This window comes from Canis lupus, chromosome 32 (assembly GCF_011100685.1).
Source record: "Canis lupus familiaris isolate Mischka breed German Shepherd chromosome 32, alternate assembly UU_Cfam_GSD_1.0, whole genome shotgun sequence".
NCBI lineage: Eukaryota > Metazoa > Chordata > Mammalia > Carnivora > Canidae > Canis > Canis lupus.
In genome coordinates this window covers 32,870,087-32,888,186 of record NC_049253.1, presented here as the reverse complement: position 1 = coordinate 32,888,186, position 18,100 = coordinate 32,870,087, and the positions used below count along the sequence as shown (strand labels likewise).

Genomic DNA, 18,100 nt, shown 5'->3' with positions numbered 1-18,100 from the left:
ATGGAATCAACTTTTTTCATAAAAGCAAAAATCCTCTTTGGGTTTCTCTTGGAATCTACTGTAGGTCTTTCATGAAGTGGCATAATGCAAACTTTTAGAAAGTGGGGGATACCTGTATTTCACCCGAAAATGTTTAATCTGGATCAAATTTTTAAAAATTATTTATTTATTTATACATGAGAGACACAGAGAAAGGCAGAAACAGAGACAGAGGGAGAAGCAGGCTCCCCATGGGGAGCCTGATGTGGGGCTCAATCTCAGGACTCCAAAATCACTACCTAAGCCAAACGCAGATGCTCAACCACTGAGCCACCCAGACAACCCTAACCAGGATCAAATTAAATTAAACCTTAAGTCCTAACTTCTAGTTTGATTGTGATTCCATTTTAAAATGTCAAAGGGATGGGGCAGCCTGGGTGGCTCAGAGGTTTAGGGCTGCCTTCAGCCCAAGGCCTGACTGATCCTGGAGACCCGGGATCGAGTCCCACGTTGGGCTTCCTGTATGGAGCCTTCTTCTCCCTCTGGCTGTGTCTCTGCCTTCCTCTCTCTCTGTCTCTCATAAATAAATAAAATCTTTAAAAAAAAAATGTCAAAGGGAGAAATTATTTATACTCAAGTCAGATTCTTACTAAATCTCTTAATTTAAAAATCGCCATATTTATAGGTTTGATTTATTAGATTCATGTTCATTACTTAGATTCAATATTAATCAAATAGGTCTATATTTTTGAGGTGAATAAAATATCAGATTTATAAATGTCCTTGAAAAGGTTTAGGGGAGTTTATTTAATAACATTTATAAATGGCACCAAATAATATTTAAGGGCCTTCAAAGTGGTTTTTAAAATTTGCTCTATTTATAAAAGAACAATAAGAATTCTAAGTTGAACTTAAAATCTTAAAGGAAGCTAAGTTTTTAAATTACAACACCTGTGAATTAAATATTAATTTTTAAAACTAACCTCTGAATAATCTTTTTCTATGTACAAAAGCTAACCTAAGGGCATCAAAAGACTCACACTGACAATTGACATTTGAACTCTGTGACTCCTGGGTAATGTACACAGCATGCTTTCTGGAATGGAAAGGACCAGATATAATGGGTTAAACTGCACTCAAAGGTCAAGAAAATGCAGCATTCTTCTTTTCTGTAACTATGCTCTGGTTCTGAAAGTGCCATTTCCTCTGACAGGGAGGTGGGATGGTGGCGTGAGGGTAGATCACTGAGCATTCACTTTCTAGTTAAAGATAATATCAGAGACAACTCAGTCCGCTGTGTAGGTGCTCAGTCTTCCAGGTGTTTTCCTCTCTTCCCCTCACCCCAGCCAAAATGGCATTTGGGAGGGGAAAAGTTTAGGCATCCACATGGCACCAGGTAGAGTGATGACTGGCCCACAGCAGGATTTTGTTTTACCCAGTGAACCTTACTGGGGGTTCCGGTTGCAGTGCCTTATCCCACTTAGACCAGGACATTAGTCTCTGCTTTTTCTGAATCCTCTTGGCATCCAGCAGCAATTTTGTGTTGACTTGGGTCTCTGCAGGTCCACTAGGCCTTTCCACTTTTGCCTACTCAGCCAAGGCACGCAGGAGGCACCCAACAAAAGTCTCCTATTGTCTTAAGGAGACTTTCCAGGCTCTGCCTCTAAACCGCTCTCTCTCTGTTCTGTTTGTCTCATACTCCAGACGTTTCCTTTGGGATTAGGTTCTTATTCCTTGGAACCTGTCCTTTATATCATACTGAAAGCTGCCTTATGGGTGGTTGAGACTTAAGTCTTCCTTTGCTCCTGCCCCAGAGTCCTGGGCAAACTCCAAGTGGAGTTCCAAGTGGAGCCCCTGGCCTGGCTCTGCAGAAATAAAGTATATCAAATCTATGAATGTCCTGGATTGTATAAGAATCCGCAAACCAAGGGGGCCCGGGTGGCTCAGTTGGTTAGGTGTCCAACTCTTGATTTCGGCTCAGGTAATGATCTCAGTGTCGTGGGATGGAGCTTCGCATTAAGCACAGAGGCTGCTTAAGGTTTTCTCTCTTCTTCTCCTTCTGTGCCCCACCCCCACGCCACATGCACTGTGCTCTCTTGCTCTCCTTAAAAAAAAAAAAAAAAAAAAGAATTCACAGAACAGCATTTGAAAAAGATGAAAGAAAAATTGTTAGGATCTATGAAAGGTATAGGATATTAATTCTTTTAAAATAAAAATGTGGGGGATCCCTGGGTGGCGCAGCGGTTTAGGCGCCTGCCTTTGGCCCAGGGCGCGATCCTGGAGACCCGGGATCGAATCCCACGTCAGGCTCCCGGTGCATGGAGCCTGCCTCTCCCTCTGCCTGTGTCTCTGCCTCTCTCCCTTTCTCTCTCTGTGACTGTCATAAATAAATTAAAAAAAAATAAATTTAAAAAAAATGTGAAATTTCTTCCTGATATGATTTTTAAAAATAAACACATTTGAAAAAATTTGGAAGAGAAGTTTAACTACAGATCAGAGCCATTATTAGCAAAATAGTGCCTTTATGAAAATGAGAGAGAGGCTGTTTCCTCTGAGGAGGTGGGTAGAGCCTTAGGCAGGGCTCACTGCTTGGCAAAGGAAGTAGAGCACACATTAAATGCAGTTCCTACTCAGCCCTTGGCTGATTGCCCCTGGTCAATAAACATCCTGCCCAGTAGTACACAGTGGCCTGATGGATATGATGTTTCAATGCAGAGTTTTATTTATTCACTATCTGACTTTGAGCAAACACCTCAGCCCTTAAGACCTGAGATGTATCACATAACAAAGTGAAGAGGTTGTTACTGACCTTAAAAACTGCCATTCCCTAGGGAGCCTACAGTTTTGTTATTTTTTTTAATGTGGAAATTTTCTCAGAAAGTAGAGGAAGTAAGTACCAAGTGCTAACCACAAGAAGGAACTTGCTGGAGAAGTAGAAGTGACATGAACTCATGGGAAAAAAGTAATTTGGTTATTATAGGGCTCATTGTAAATCAGGGAGGATTGGACATGATCAGATACATATCCTAGACTTCAGTGAGACAGACCTGAGTTTTTCTTTTTAAGGATTGATTGATTGATTGCTTTTACACAGAGAGAGCAAGAGAGCTTGCAGGGTCAGGAACAGAGGGAGAGGGACAAGCAGACTCACAGCTGAGGGGAAGCCTGACAAGGGGCTTGATCTCATCACTCTGAGATCATGACCTGAGCTGAAATCAAGTCAGACACTCAACCAACTGAGCTACCCAGAAGCTCCCAGACCTGAAATATTTTGATAAATGGGAGGAGTCCCTGGACAGACCCTCAAAGGGAAGATGACTAGCGTCTGAGAGAAGTGCTTCAAAATTAAGTTCTAAATCTTTCAAACAAGGGTGATCTTGGATAGGAAGAAAAAGGAGAGGTATCTAAAGTGACACACTTGGCAGCCTAGTAGATTCTCTAGGAAACTCAGATATCAAAGGACATGCACAAAAGATGGAAGAGGGTTAGTTTCAATTGGACCTGAACTGAAAGACAATTGTCAGGAAGCTCAATCCTTAGAATGATGTGATACTTGTGATCAATTTCCAAGGCAATAAAAAGGACTTAAAAATAAAATTTATTGAGATATAATTTACACACAATAAAACACATACTTTAAGTGGGCAGTCTGATGACTTTGACAAATGTATACCATTGACAAAATACAAAACATTCTCAACGACCTCAAAATTCCCTGTGTTCCATTGCAGTAAGTTCTCCCCCCACCCCCCCACCCCCCCGGGAGACCACTGATCTGGTTTCTGTCACTATAGATTAGTTTTGCCTATTCCAGAACTTCTTGTACATAGAAGCATACAGTCTGCATGCTTCCCTATGTTTTCTTAAAAAAGACTAAGAACAAAGAAAGGATTTGCCTTTGGGGCTAAGGATTCTGAGTTAATAAAAAATGAGGAAACATGGAATTCCTTTATGCTGGGCTAGGATGCTCTGAGATAAAGGGGGACTTTTGAGACCATGCATGTAAAGCCTGTAGATACTAAAATTGAAGCCTCATAGAACTCATCAGCCTATGGCTCCTGCCCCACAAACTCCCACCATTTCCCCATTGGTAAGGGGAAGGGAGGAAGCAGTAAGAGATTATTTAAAAACAGTGTGGGACCACCGAGCCTGGGTGTTGAAGGCTGGTTTCAGAGTTTTGACTATAGACACCATATAAGGAAGATGACTGCCTCCAATCTAGAAGAGGAGCTGACTTGTTTTATCTGTTCATGCTATTTGACCAAAGCAATTGCAAATGAATATGGATAGGTACTGCTGAGTGTCTCCTAAGAAACTGGAAAGAAGCCTCCCATCATGTCCCCTGCCCTAGGTGCAAGGACATTTGGAATTGAGAAATCCTAGGTATCTCAAATAGGGATGATGACTCAGGTAGCAAAGGATCAGGGACCTCACTTAATGAATTTCAAGCAAAGCCATGTGAGATAAGGAAGGAACCAACCCTAGTGTCCTGTGTGAAGGCAGGGGCCCCAAGTGAGGCCTGGCTCTGATCCCAGGACCACAAGACTCACAAAGGATTTGCCACTGAGAAAGCCAAGGCATTTCCTAGGACAAAGTCTGGGAAATTCCGAATATTCTATCCAAGACATTAGCATTTCACAAGAGAGAGGACTTTCTTCAGAAAAGAAAAATTCACAGAGGTGGCATTCCCATCTTCTTGACTTTTTCAAGTCTGTTTTGAGGTCAGGAGAGTTGGTGTCCTTACCTCACTGTGTCCCCTGACTTGAAGAGTGTGGCTAATTAGTGCGTCAACCAGGTCATGATGAACCATCTTGAGATACCCGGATATCCTGCCATCACAGAAACCCACACCGACCTCTGGACTAGTCTTTGGAGGGGATTGTGAGAGAGAAGGGGACAGTGAATCTCCAAGGCATCCTTGGGTAGAAAGGATTTCTTCTCCAATAACATCTTGCATGTGTCTGAGTGTGTTCAGCATGCATAGTACTGTTTTTTCTGTAAACCCATTTTTAGTATTAGTTTCTTATAAAAAGTTTGCTAGAAACAAGGAGGGAATTTTACCAGATTGTGATTTGAGGACTATCTTATTTTGTGATGCTTTAAAGATTGTCCCCTACTTTGTCGATTTTGCCAGTAAGACCTCTATGTTTTATCTTCTTTCCTTGTTCTCACAATAAAGATGGGATTTATGTATCATTAACTATCTTCCCAGAACACAAACCTCTAAGAAAGAAAACTTTTTCAGGAAAAAACAAAATAAATGGTAGACTACGAAATAGGAGCTTTGGATTGTCCTAATAGGTGCAGTGACAAACATGCCTGCTGCCCCCAGGGAGTTTATAATTAGAATCGCAATGCATAGGGATCCCTGGGTGGCGCAGCGGTTTGGCGCCTGTCTTTGGCCCAGGGCGCAATCCTGGAGACCTGGGATCGAATCCCACGTCGGGCTCCCAGTGCATGGAGCCTGCTTCTCCCTCTGCCTGTGTCTCTGCCTCTCTCTCTCTCTCTGTGACTATCATAAATAAAAAAATAAATAAAAATTAAAAAATTGCAATGCATATTGAAACAGTTATCAGGCTTAAAATGGTATTAATTAGTGAAAATAGAATATTATTTACTTTCTTTCAAAATTAGAAGTCCTGTAAATGTTAACCCATTCTAGATTTTACCTACTACTTCTAGAAAAGCATTGTCAGTACTACATTAATCTATTCTATTAGCAATGTTAAGTATTGGATAAATTTATTTGGTAATGATCAGAAGAGACTGTGATGTAAGCATTTAAGTTGGTATCTATGTCTTGGAAATAGTATGAATGTAACAATTCATTAAGATGAAGGGACTATTTTTTAAATTTGTGTATGCTTGACACAAACTGAGATTAATATATATATGTAACCTACCCGACTGCCAACTTTATCCCCTTCCACACCCATCTTGGAGAGGAACGATCATCTAAAATTAAACTATTTGCAGACAAGTTTTCTGAAGAATGTAACACTAAGAGAGGTCATTCTTTTTCTATATGTTTTAGAAGAACCAAACTTAAAGAATGATGTGATAAATCCCACGCAAACTATTAAATCTTAGAAAATGTAGGCTTTTGTCTTAAGTAGCTTGAAATAGCAGAAACAATCTTATTTTTTTTTATTTTTATTTATGATAGTCACAGAGAGAGAGAGACAGAGAGAGAGAGAGATAGAGAGGCAGAGGGAGAAGCAGGCCCCATGCACCGGGAGCCCGACGTGGGATTCGATCCCGGGTCTCCAGGATCGCGCCCTGGGCCAAAGGCAGGCGCCAAACCGCTGCGCCACCCAGGGATCCCCAACAATCTTATTTCTTATAGTTATTTTTTATAGTCTATTTTTGAAACATATACTAAAATGCTTAAATTCATAAGAACTATGTCCAAAGACATTAAATTTATAAAAACCTTATTAGTGACTTAATTTTAAATATAATCGTTAGCACTTTTTAAAAAGAATTTCATATGTGTTTTCATTTTCTTGAGTATTAAAAGCATTCTATGACTGTTAAGCAGTCAACTCATAGTAAGTCTAATGAATATCTGATTCAACATTCACTAAAATAAAAACAATTGTGACATTTGTGCTCAGATAGCATCTCTACAGGGACTATCTTCAGAGTGAAGGATGAAGTAGGGAACTGGTCATCAGGAATTTAAAATCAGCTCTCAGAACCTGTGCTCAGAGGCAGATACCTAAGTTGAGGGCTCTTGTTGCAAATGACAATTGCAGTCTCATTAGAAAATGAGTATTGGATTCCCTTCAAGTGGACTCCTTTTTTTTTTTTTTTAAGATTTTATGTATTTATTCATGAGAGATACAGAGAGAGATGCAGAGACATAGGCAGAGGGAGAAGCAGGCTCCCTGCCGGGAGCCTGATACAGGACTTGATCCCAGTACCCCGGGATCACTACCTGAACCAAAGGCAGACGCTCAACCACTGAGCCACCCAGGCATCCCTGGACTTCTTTCTTTAGGTGGCTCTCACAACATGGAAGCCAGGTACATGACCATGATGAGCTGTACATCATGTGCAGAGCTGTAAACAGGAATGACGGAACTGGGTCAGCTGTACAATTTCAAAGCCTCTGAACATCCTCTCAGGTTTGAGTTTATCATCATCATTAAGGTTCATTATCAGACCAAGTTATACAGGCCAGTCTGCAGTGGACTGAGCTGAAGATGATTTAAATTCACTAAGTTCTCTAGAGAAGAATGGGTAAGTATGAAAAGTATTAAAAGAAATACTTTGAAAAGCCAGTGAGGGTGAAGGGTAAGACCTAAGGTCAGACTCAAGCACCAGAAGATGGTTGTAATATCATTGTACATTGATGAGAAGTTATGTTGCTCCTACAAGGTAAGAAGGGAGGAGAAGGAAAAGAAGAAGCAGAGAGGCAAGCAAAATGCTTCATTCAATGCAGGCCCGTCCGGCCTCTGTTCATGGGTTTGGGCAGGGGCGTGACCAGCTCCCACTGGCTCTGGAGAGACAGGTGACATCCATCAGTGACATCATCGTGATAGCTCAGAATAACACAAGAAATTGGCACAGAATATACCACGGAAATTGGCAAATGCTACAAATCAAGGCTCACCAGCTTTGCCATTCCTCTAATGTTCCTCTATTATGTTGGCTTAATACATGTCTAAGTATTTAGAAGTTGTAAGTCAGAGTATCAAAATTGTTAGATAAAATATATTTTACCCTCCAACTCTGGCAAGTATATTTTTAGAATGAACTGGAAGTGTAGGTTCCAGAATTTAGCATTCTCAGACTCTTTAGGGTTCCATAACAGAATATACAAACACAGCTGGCTCCTTGGGTGTCCCAGCCCAAGTTGTGAGCAGTTCCTCTTCTATTTCTGCCCACTGCCCCATCATACACAGCAACAGGCCTTGTGTGCACATATGGGGGCATCCTAAGCTGCATATCGAAGCTCTATCTATACCCCCCTCATAAAACATGTGCCTTTGGCACCCTTGGGGACTATGAGTGTGTATTCTCTTTGGGTAGCCTGTCCATGTAAAGACTGAACCATGAAGAGGCTGTATAAGGCCTGAAAAAGGCTTAGGGCTGTTTGGAGGGAGAATTCTAGGGTCTTAGGCACCCTGAGTATGGTATAAAAGGGAGTGCTACAGGAACCCTGTGGGCATGTTTCCTCAGCCCAATAGACTCCTTGGCCTATAAAGAGGATGTAGTCAGAGGAGGGTGAGAGTGAGGATCTCTAAAGCAGAGAGCCTAGTGCTCTCTTCTTGCCAGGTTTAAAATGGTATTGTGCTGGGCATTGAACAATGGACCCCTCTCTATGGATCCTCCAAATTCTAAGTAAACTCTACAAAAATTACGAAATGCCTGAGTTATTAGATTCCCCCCTCCACCTCAGAAACTAGAGAATGGATGACCTTTGTTGATGCAGAATGACATAGAGGCCACATCTGGACACACTGAGCATCAGGAGCTAGAGGTCCCAGCTAACGTGAGTTGAAAAAATTAATATTTTAGAACACTTATACTCTGTTCTTGCTCTCGTAGGGGCTTCAGTCCAAAAGCCATCTTCTTACCCATAGCTTCCGCTCTAATTCTCTGATGGACCCTTTCCATCAATATTTATATATGCTCAAACTTTTCCCATTCGAATTCAACCAAAAAATAAAAACTTCCTTGGACTGATTCTCTATTGTCAATTCTTGTCCTATTTCTCTTCTCATATCAAGAGCCAAAATTCTTGAAAAGTTGTCTCTGTTTCTCTCTCTAACTCTTAATTCTACCACGGTCTGGCTCTTGCTGCACCACACCATCAAAATTCAGAAGATATTTTCCGGCCTTTATTTGTTTGACCTCTCTCTGGAATCTGGAACTATTAAGCTCTCTCATTCCTGATATGACCCTTCTTTGGCTTCCAGAAACTCATTTTTCTGATTACTTTCTAATACCCCACAACCCCTCCACCTCCATGGCAGGCCCTCTTCCTCTCCCATCCATTAAATGCCTGCTGTCTTCAGGGCTCTGCCCTAGTTCCTCTGCTCTTTTTATTCCATTCTGTCTCTAAGTTAATCTCCATATGTGGATGATACCCCAGCTTTTATCTTTAAACCAGATCTTTTTCTTTTGATTTAAAAGCCTGAATATTCCACTCTGGGTCCACCTGGAAATCTTGCAGTCACCTTAAACTCAACATACCTAAAACTGAACTCATCTTATTTCCTCTTCACTTAGAAAATGCCATCCTGTCTCCCAGCTACTCAAGCCAGATACCTGAGTTTTTCTTGGTGTCTCCCTGCCTCTCACTGAGCTCGGACTGGGTATGTTGCAAACTGACTAAGTCTAATAGGCTGTTAACAACTGTTAGGTTCTTCCTGGGAGATGCTGAGGGTCTCCAGTAGTTAGAGGTAGGTGAGGACTTCATGTTGTACCTGAAATTCACTTAAAAGTTGGCATGTACTCTAGTAGCAAGCCTCAGGCTGAACTCTGCTTCAGCTATCATTAATAGCAATCAGGCTCTCTGTTCCTGTAAGCTCAGCTCAATCCAGTAGATACTGTATTAGTTGAGATAAGGTAAAGCTGATGTAGCAGAGAGACCCAACAATAATGTAGTGGTTTAAAGCAACAGTCTAAGGTGAACATTTCAAGTTGGCAGGTGGCTCTACACCATGCAGTCACTCACGGACTCACGTTCCTTCTAAAATGATGCTCTACCATTTCCAGGGCCTTTTTTTCTCTGCATGATCAAGGTCCTAGCTATCCAAGTGGTGAGAAGGAAGGCATACTAATGGTCTTAAGGTTTAGACCCAGAAATCTAGGCACACATCCTGCTACTCACATTCTATCAGACAGATGTAGCCATACACCACACCTGTTAGGCAGGCTATAATTATGGTGTAGCCACACATCTAGGAAGAAGGGCAGAATGCATTTTTTTGGTGGACAACCAGTTGTCTCCACCACTCGCACACTGCCAAATATTTTGCATAAAACGGTTAATCAAAGCAGATGCACTAATAGTGTAGAGGCAAGTTCAGATCACTTACTAGTCAAAACAGGTAGCAGAATCTTCAGGTCCAGGTCAGGGGCAGAGCCAAGAATACCATTCTGAAACAATTGGTCTGCTGGGCTTATATAAAATTCATATATTCCTGTGTATACAGGAGCAGAAGTACCTTTACAGTATTGCTAGTTGATGTAAATGGCTTACATATCACTTTTTGCCAATTAAAAATTATCATTTATTAAGCTAATTAATAATTAGCCTATTGAGTTAGAAAGAGTTAAACCACTTGTTAATAGGTCCTCTGGAGTATGGGGACCTGCTAAAGGCATTTCAAATATGCCTGGAGAGTAAATTTCTGATTAAGGGACTTTAAAGGCTGAATTTCTTTCTCTAGATTAAAACTAACACATATCACACTGTCCATGCTCTTGACACATATTGAAACATTTACACACATACATGGGAAATACAAAAGAGTAGGTGCCAGAATAGAGCTGGTAGTTATCAGATAGAGCCTATTCTGTCCAGTTAATAACATAAAAATATTTCCAGAGAGATTCTATAGTTCAAGGTCCTATGAAGGAGAAAGGGATCTATACAGAAATCTATTGCATTTCTATACACTAATAATAAAGCAGTAGAAAGAGAAATTAAGAAAACAGTACCGGGATTCCTGGGTGGCGCAGCGGTTTAGCGCCTGCCTTTGGCCCAGGGCGCGATCCTGGAGACCCAGGATCAAATCCCACGTCAGGCTCCCGGTGCATGGAGCCTGCTTCTCCCTCTGCCTTGTGTCTCTGCCTCTCTCTCTCTCACTGTGTGCCTATCATAAATAAATAAAAAAAAAAAAGAAAACAGTACCATCTACAACGGCACCAAAAATAATAAAATACCTAGGAATAATCTTAACCAAAAAGGCAAAAGACCTGTACTCTGAAAACTATAAAACATTGATGAAAGAAACAGAAGGTGGTATAAGCAAATGGAAAGACATTCCATGCTCACAGGTTGGAAGAACAAATATTGTTAAGATGTCCATACTACTCAAAGCAATCTACAGATTCAATGCAATCCTTATTAAAATATCAACAGCATTTTTTACATAATTAGAACAAATAATACTAAAATTTGTTTGGAGCCACAATAGCCAAAGCGATCTTGAGAAAGAAAGAAGCAGGAGGCATCACAATCCTAGATTTCAAGACATACTATAAAGCTGTAGTCATCAAAACATTATGGTACTCACACAAAAGCAGACACATACATTAATAGATTGAGACCCCAGAAATAAGTCCATGTTTATGTGGTTAATTAATCTATGACAAAGGAGGCAAGAACATACACTGGGGAAAAGACTTCTCTTCAAAAACTGGTGCTGAGAAACCTGGACAGCTACATGTAAAAGAAGAAACTGGACCACATTCTTACACCATACACAAAAATAAACTCAAAATGGATTAAAGACCTAAATGTGAGACCTGAAACCATAAAACTCCTAGAAGAAAACATAGGCAGTAACCTCTTTGACATGGGCCGTAGAAACGTTTTTCTAGATATGTCCCCCAAAGTAAGTGAAACAAAACAAAAATTAAACTATTGGGACTACACCAAAGTAAAAAGCTTTTGCACAGAAAAGAAACCATCAGAAAAAACAACAAGGCAACCTACAGAATGGGAGAAGATATTTGCAAGTAACATATCCAGTAAGGGCTTAATATCTAAAATATATAAAGAACATTTATACAACTCAACACCAAAACCCCCCAAATAATCCAGTTAAAAAGTGAGTGGAGGACCTGAGTAGACATTTTCCAAAAAAGACACAGAGATGGCCAACAGACTACATGAAAAGATGCTGAACACTTCTCATCATCAAGGAAATAGAAATCAAAACCACAATGCAGTTATCATCTTACACCAGTCAGAATGGCTAGAATCAATAAGATAAGAAATAACAAGTGTTATGGAGAAATGGAGAAAAGGAAACCCTCATAGACTATTGATGAAAATATAAATTGATGCAGCCACTGGGGAAAATAGTATGGAGATTTCTCAAAAAATTAAAAATAGAATTACCATATGATCCAATAATTCTGGTGTGGGATATTTACCCAAAGAAAATGAAAACATTAATTTGAAAAGATATATGCACCCCTACATTAATTGCAGCATTGTTTACAATAGCCAAGATAGGAAGCACCCCAGGGACGCCTGGGTGGCTCAGGGGTTGAGCGTCTGCCTTTGGCCCAGGGTGTGATCCTGGAGTCCCAGGATCGAGTTCCGCATCGGGCTCCTGCATGGAGCCTGCTTCTCCCCCTGCCTGTGTCTCTGCCTCTCATGAATAAATAAATAAAATCTTTTTTTAAAAAAAGGAAGCACCCCAGTATCCACTGATAGATGAATGATAAAAAAGATGTGGTATATAAATACAATGGAATATTATTCAACCATAAAAAAGAATGAGATCTTGCTACTTGCAACAATAGAATGCAGCTAGTGGGAATAATGCTAAGTGAGATAAGTCAGTCAGAGAGATGCAAATGCCATATGATTTTGCTCATATGTGGAACTTCAAAAATGAAACAAATGAACAAAGAAAAAAAAGAGATTAAAAAAAAAAAAAACCCAGACTCTTAACTACAGGGAAGAAATCAGTGGTCACCAGCACGGAAGTGGGTGGGTGAAATAGGTGATGGGGATGAAGAGTACACTTACCTGACGAGCACTGAGAAGTGTAGAGAATTGCTGAGTCATTATATTGTCCACCCGAAACTAATATACCTCTGTATATTAATTACACTAAAAAGCTCAAAATTATTGAGGAAAAAAAAAGTCTGAATCCACTCAGCATTTTGCCCAATTCTGAAGGTCCTGACATCAATTTCCTGTTCCTCCGCTCTAGGGAACTGGCAATAGCAGTTAACCTCTGTGGCCAGGAGAGTATTTCCCGGATGGCCTGGATCCTCTTTTCAGTGTTTTACATGGCTCTTATTGCACAGTTTAAGGATGTCCACTTCTTATTTCTGGGTCTTTTTTTTATAAATAAAAGTGGTTCTTGTTTTTTTGCTTCAACTATTGCTCAAAATAGTTTGTGACTACTGAGGCCTTCTCCATTCCCTTGTGTGAGCTTGCATTAATGCCTGTGCCAGGGCAACCGGACTAATGTTTATGGTAAGGACTCTGGACTTTCTGGGACAGAATCCCAGCATCACCATTTACCACCTGGATGACCTGATGCCATGACTCAATATCCCCCTTCCTTGGTTTCCTACCTATAAAATCAATTATAAGTACAAAATGCTTGTTTGTACACTTAGTATCTGGCACACGTAGCTCTATGGGGGTGTTGGTTATTATCATTAGTTTCTCCTGACAGACCTGTAGTCTTCTCCACTTTATTTTATTTTATTTTATTTTATGAAGTAAACCAGTAACAAATACTTCTATTGTTTAACTATCATCCTTAACATGTCACATGACCTGCCTCTCCATTAGGTACCTGCAGATGCCAGGTGAGATGGCTGCAAGGGTTGCTTTGAAGTTTAACATGCTTGAACCTATGATTCCAGCATGAAAAAATTTGCATTTTAATTGTCCTTTATCTGTTGTCTGTCTTCTAAACATTTTACCTGGTTATTAGTCTTTCTATATGAAGAAATAAAGGGATAAGAAAAAGAGAACTGAAATAATTTTTTAAAGAAAAGAGGCTCAGTGGGCAGTTGTTGAAAGCCTGAAAAGGTTTTAATGTTGCCTCTACATTAGGTTTATTTATGTATTATTTGTTCCCCTTAGAAGTTGTAGATTTTTTATTGGTGTTAAGATATGCTGAAAATTCTGAGGAAATTATTTTGAAGTCAAGTTTGTTTGTGATGGCCTTTATGTAATTTGGGGCCATGAGGCTGCTTCATATTAACTATTTATCCATTAAGTTTGTGGTAAATATTTTACCATCTGACTGGAATCAATACTAGTGGCTAAAATCTATATAAAATTTAGAGTGTATTTTATCAAAAAATTATACATAGGTCGACATACTTAATTCAATCCAAAAGTAGGGCCCAAATCAGGGACAGAATCCCAGCAACACCATTTACCACCTGGATGACCTGATGCCATGACTCAATCTCCCCCTTCCCCGGTTTCCTACCTATAAAATCAATTATAAGTGCAAAGTGCTTGTTCATACACTTAGTATCTGGCACTCGTAGCACTATGGGGGTGTCGGCTATTATCATTAGTTTCTCCTGACAGACCTGTAGTCTCCTCCACTTTTATTTCATGGAGCGATTCATTTTCCGGTTTCCCTGTACTCCTAGGCAATGCAGCTAGGGGAGCAGAGGCAGGACAACGGGATTGTTAGGGTTCCAGTTTGCCTGGGAGTTGCCTAGCTGTAGCACAGAAAGTGCTAGGAGACTTTCTATCCCAGGAAATAATCCCACACAAAGCAGGACCTCTGGTCACCTGGCTGAAGGGTAAGGAGGACTTGCCTGCCAGCCTAGAAAGGTCTGAGTTTATTGATACAGCAGCACTGACTTATTAACTGCAACAGGGACTTAAGTAGGGTGAACACACAGGCATCAAGTACTGTCCTCCAACTGTGGGTTCCTAGGAGCCTCTTCTCCCGAAAGAGAAAGAGGAAAAGCAGCGCTATTTATTTCCTCCTGGATTGCAGGTTTGCCACTGAGGTTGGAGCGTGCCACGCACCTCCCTCAACACTCACATCAGGGTGAGCTTCAGCGGGACTTGCATGTCTTTCAGACCAACGTTGAGGGTTTTATCACCTTGTGCCCCATAAGGAGGTGAAAGAGAATAGTAGCTTAAAGTAGGGGCTGGCACTCACACCCCTGCTCTTCCCCTTACCAGGTGGAGCGACCCAGAAGTCCTCTCCCTGTGGGGCTCTGGTCAGGGTGGCCCACAGGAGACCCACCCTCCCACCCTCCCACCCTCAGGGGAGTCTGTGAATTCACTCAGCTCAAGAAACTGAGTAAACAGCAGTGACTTGCCACAGAAAACCTCAGACCTGGCTTTGGGCTACCAGAGTGGGAGATTTCCCTGTAGTACAGATCAAGCCGCCCGGCAGCCTGCCCAACTGTGTTGACCACTTAGCTGCTGTCAGATCTTTGTGAGCCAAAGCATTCTGATTGCTGACAGGTCTCTGCCGCCCTTTGCAGTAGGTGTGCCCGCACACCTGGTCTTTGGCTGTTAAATGCTGCCGATTGGCCTCTGGTACTCTGGGATCCCATCACCCCATCCCGTTGAAGCCAGCTAGCCCCTCTCCAGGGTGCTGCCTCCTAGAGTGACACCTCGCCTGTAGAAGAGCGAACTGCAGAGCTTTCCAAGGACGCAGATGCCTTCGTGAGGAGAGTTGCTTTTTGGGCCGTTTCCGGGAACATAGATGGGACATGGGGGTGCAGGCTAGTGATACATCCAGTCCAACGTTCCTAACTCCCTAAGGCTTTGCACTGTCTCCTCCACATCATGCTGGGCACACTCCTGTCAGTGAATTTGGCCTGGCCCAGTATTATATTCCCCACATCTTTTTTTTTTTTTCAAGATTGTATTTATTTATTTATTTGAGAGAGAGAGTGGGAGTGCACAAGTGGGCTGAGGAGCAGAGGGAGAGGGAGAAGCAGACTCCTCGCTGAGCAGGGAGCCCAGTGTGGGACTTGATCCCAGAACCCTGAGACCAGGACCTGAGCCAAAAGCAGACGCTTAACCAACCGAACCCTTCTTGTTCTCACATCTTTAAAATGAACTCCCACACGTGTTCCCTAGGTTTCTGATGATATATATTAGAAAAGTGTGGCCGTTCTTTGGGAAGAAACTATTTCTTCCTGGGTCAGAGTGTGTGCCTGGCCTGCGGGAACAGGCTGATATTTAATGTTAGCTGATGCATCATTTGTAAAAGGAGGTGGCTGGGCTGGGCCTTGAGGAGAACCAAAGGGCCCTTCCAAGAAATCTGCCCCAGATGAAGTTTTGCACAGGTATTTAAGCCAAGGAAGGCTAGTTTGCTTGGACTTAGTTTGCAAGCTGCTTCCCCAGGAAAGAGAGGCTCATAAACTGTAAATTCAACAGTTGTTTTAATTCAGCAGCCCAGACATTTACATTTTATGTTTAGTTTTCAGCAATATCAGCCCTTTGGGTAAAAAGAAATGATTGTTTTAGGACCGTCATGGAAACTTTCTGGCTTGAGAAAGCTAAGAGCTCAAAGCTGAGTTTGTCATTTTATAAGTATTCAACTGTACTCCCCACACTTGATCTCACACCACACTCCTCAGAATCCTCATCAACTGCCTCCAACAGTCAAATGTAGCAACCGCTTGGATTGCCTCACTTTGTACTTCATCACAGTCAAACACGGGTGATGGTGTGACTGTGATGTCCCAGTGTGCCAGGGATTCCTAGCTTCCCATTTCTCATTGGCAAGGAACTCAGAGCTGAGCTCTAACCAAAGAACATGATGAACCAAATCCTACCTTTGCAGGTCCCCATGCCAAATCTGGATTGGTCAGAGTGTACCAAGAGAGTCTAAGCCACATTTGAACAGGGAAAGTTTAATATAAAGGATTATTAACTAGGGGCACGTGTGTGGCTCAGTGTCTTACTGGGTTCAGTGTCCTACTCTTGATTTCAGCTCAGGCCATGAGCTCAGGGTCATAAGATGGAGCCTCATGTTGGGCTCCACGCTCAGTGCAGAGTCTGCTTGAGATTCTCTCTCTCCCTCTTCCTCTGCCTCTCCCCCGCTCATGCTCTCAATAAATAAATAAATAAAATCTTTAAAAAAAGAATTATTAACTATAATTGGGTAATAACTATAAGGAATAAAAAGAATGCTGAAGAATGCCCTTGTGGAGAAAAGTACTCAAGGAAGAAACAAAGTTGGAGGCAGTCCTTCTCTTGGAGTTTGGGACTCAAACCTGGTTGGAGGAGTGGTTTTAGCCCACTAGATGGTGACCGGATTGCTGGGTGGCCCTTCCAGAGCTGGTTTCTAGACACTGGACAAGCAGGAACACCCTTTTGTAGGACAGGTGGGCTGAGCCTGGCCAGGAAATCATGGCCAGGATTGGCAAGCAGGAAACCACCTCTGGGGTACATGTGGGTGCGGCTGGCTGCTGTAACAAAGCATCACCCTGGGTGGCTTAAAGAGCAGGAATTTATTTCCTCATAGTTCTGAAGGCTAGAAGTCCAAGGGAAAGGTGTCGTCAAGGTTGATTTCTTCTGAGACATTTCTTCTTGCCTTGTAGGTAGCCTTCCTCTGATGTCTTCACATGGTCTTCCCTCTGTGTGATCTCTGCTTCTTATAAGGACACTAGTTATATTGGATTAGGGCCCATCCTAATGACTTCATGTAACCTTAATCACCCTTCTAAAGACCCTATTCCCAATACAGTCACATTAGAAGGTACTGTGGGTTAGGACATCGACAGAGGAATTTGGGGGGTTCACAATTCAGTTCTTAACACCCAGGAAGGAATTCAGTTCTTAAACATAACTGGATGTCTCCACCACATGCTGCTGACAGCCAGCCACACGTGGAAGCAAGAAGCAAATGGAAACACACCGGGCTCAGGAAGAAAAGCCCTTCCTCCTGCAGGGTCCCTCCAGTGCCCTCTACTGACAAAGCTTAATATCATGCTCATTGCCAAGGGTTCACCTCCATTGTCGCAGAGCAGATAGTGAAGACTGCATTTAGAGCCAAGAGGCAATAAATTAATAATTAGCACCCTGGTGCTTCATTTCTGGGAGCTTCCTGATAGTCTCTTGATAAATTGTCTGCCTAGATTGGCTACTTTGCAAGTAGGAACACGGACACGTTGGTTTTGTTTTGCTTCGCAGTTTTCTTTTGATGGTAGTTGTGCATGCCTTCAAGTTATCATTCGAAAAGAGAGACACCGAATTTTTCCCAGTATTTTTTAATTTTGGTAAGTGTTAATTAAAATCATCTGAATTTATAATATGGCCTGGTTATGGACTACAGAAACAAGACCAGAAACTGACCCTTCCGGTTGCACCTTGTATCTGATTCATCCCTGGTTCAAGGTTGATACTCTTGCTCTTCCTTATTCCGGAATATTGTTGCTCCAGTTGTTACACAGCTTCCATCACATCATG

General features: G+C 41.8%; 1 long non-coding RNA gene across 1 annotated transcript; it reads left to right on the top strand.

Moving 5' to 3' along the window:
• Window positions 1-7,813: 7,813 nt before the first annotated feature.
• Window positions 7,814-13,195, top strand: LOC119867147. The gene is made up of 3 exons (XR_005382557.1): window positions 7,814-8,479; window positions 9,220-9,305; window positions 12,891-13,195. It is a non-coding gene; the product is annotated as an uncharacterized LOC119867147 (long non-coding RNA).
• Window positions 13,196-18,100: the final 4,905 nt, after the last annotated feature.